Below are 2,360 nucleotides of genomic sequence, written 5' to 3'. Positions count from 1 at the left end.
AGGGGGTGGGCAAATTAATAAGGTTGAGAGAAGTGCGAGAGAAGAGAGATAAGGTTGAGAGAGAAGAGATAAGGGGGATGGGAGCAGGTAGGGGGGAGATTGATAAGGTTGGGAGCTCCTTTAGAACCGGTAGGGAGCTCCAACTGGTACTAAAGGTCACCCATTAGTACCGGGTGGCCCTCACATTAATGTTTGGGTAGTGTTCCTTGAGTGGAAGAACTCGGAATACTTGTCTTGCCAGAACCTGATCTGACTCTCATTATTTGCCTAGCTTACTAGAAATTGATCCACTTACGTTTTTTTCATAACACTCTTCAATAACCCTTCAATCCTTGTTACTTAGTTTCCTATGGTGCATTGTTATACCCAGATATGTAATGAGTAATGACTATTTACCTAGGTTACAATCATACAGTTGTGTGTATTATTGCTCATCGCATACTACTTTTGCCTCCCTATAATTGAACATCTCACTCTTATGAAAATTGATCTTCATAGGCCTTATAGTTGCTTATCCACAAAATATGAGCTTCATATTCTTTGCCTGGTTAATGTCACGTTCCTTAAAAATGATCATGTCATAAACCATCATCTACTAAGAGTGGTATAATCTCCATCCACTGGTCATGACCATCATCTTTGGCTCTTGCTAATAAGATGGCTAGTGTGTCCATTGCAAAGTTAGAAAGGATTTTCGAGATGGAATTATCTTGCCTTAAATATAATACTTTTGATTCACCATATTTATTTGAAATGTCATATTTGTATAGATAATGCTGGCATTTGAAATGTCATCTTTCATCTTTTGATTCACAATGCACGCTTACATCTTAGTGGACTATTATTGGGATGTCAATACAGTACTGCAGAATGGAATGTGTAGTTTCTGTGCACGGTCTACGCTACATGCATGTGTGCTGTTGTTGGAGAGAATAGCATGTGACAACTGACAACTTCAAAGTAACTTCAAAGTAGGTGGCCAATGTGGATCTCTGGATCTTAGCTGGGTGGATGCCCTTTCTTTTTTTTTTCTAAAGATTTAATTTGTTGGACCTCTGGATAAATAAAGTGTCGTCACCTTATGAAAACTTCTTAGAGGATCGATCGAGTCCTTACATTTTTTGGATCAGAATAAATGATTCGAAACACACTACAGCTGTTTAACTTGGAGCCTGTGTTAGGAAAAAGTCTAAGGCATTTTGAATTATTTGTTGACATGGACAAAGTAATACAAAACGGACACGCGCTGCCGCTGTCCAATAGACAGACGTTATTTTTCCATCTTGAAATGTATAAACGCTAACTGCTAGTGCGTCACTACGTATCTATTGCCACGGCCACGCGCAACTGCGCAAGCGCATCTAGTGGGATTGAAGTTTCAAACTTGCAATATATACGTGCAGATATTTTGACTAAATAGTACTTACGTAACGTATGTAGCCAACGGTTCTTAGGTTGATTTCCCAAGTAGTGTGACACAAAAAGAATTGATTCAAAGCTGCTATTGGACTTGGACCCATTCCGAGAAAGTCGAGATGTTTTCAATTGTTTGTTGACATGGGCAAAGTCAAGGGAGAACTTCCTGATCCCCAACTGTTGCAAGTGTGTAACCACATGGTGATGACATTGCGAGAATGTTTGTTTGTTTTATTACGAAACAAGTGGGCAGATGGTCACATATACATGTACGAATTCACCACATACACACACATTCTGACTTACAAGGCTCGAACCTTGGTGGACAGGTACCACTACAAAAAATCAAATCAATCCAGATAAGTTCAGAGATGCTTTTACATCTAGGCGACACTATCTTTTCTTTCCCAACAAACTGCCACAAACGGACACACGAAACGATGCACATGAGTTAAGATTTTGCCTCTTTCTCTCCACTGTACACCGTTATCATATATAGTATATCCCATCCTGTTTCGCCATCGTACACTGGTAGATCATCACACCACGCATGATTAGCAGTAGCGGATCTACGACCCGGGCTGCAGCCCCGGTCCAAGGCCAAAAATCCAACGGAGGTTTTGGAGAAGTTAGTTAAACATCAGAGGAAAAGCACATGAACTTGTATTAAGCTGTGATCAGCCCTGGTCCTAGCAAGTTCCTGGGTCCGCCCCTGATGAGTAGGACATCATATTGCGTTTTTTGTTTTCCAATTGGTTGGTAGATCGTGCCGTATGTAGTTCCTGGAATCACGGCTATGCTGTGCACCTCTGTGGAGTTGTATCACATGGACTTGTTGGCTGTTGCATCGTCCAAGCAATGGCCATTCATTCGGTTGGGGTTTCTTGCTTATAGCATAGACTGATAAACATGTGGGGCCTATATGTGTTAGCTGCTGCTGCCAA

Source organism: Setaria italica, chromosome I (assembly GCF_000263155.2).
Source record: "Setaria italica strain Yugu1 chromosome I, Setaria_italica_v2.0, whole genome shotgun sequence".
Taxonomy (NCBI): domain Eukaryota; kingdom Viridiplantae; phylum Streptophyta; class Magnoliopsida; order Poales; family Poaceae; genus Setaria; species Setaria italica.
This window is presented reverse-complemented; position numbering follows the sequence as displayed.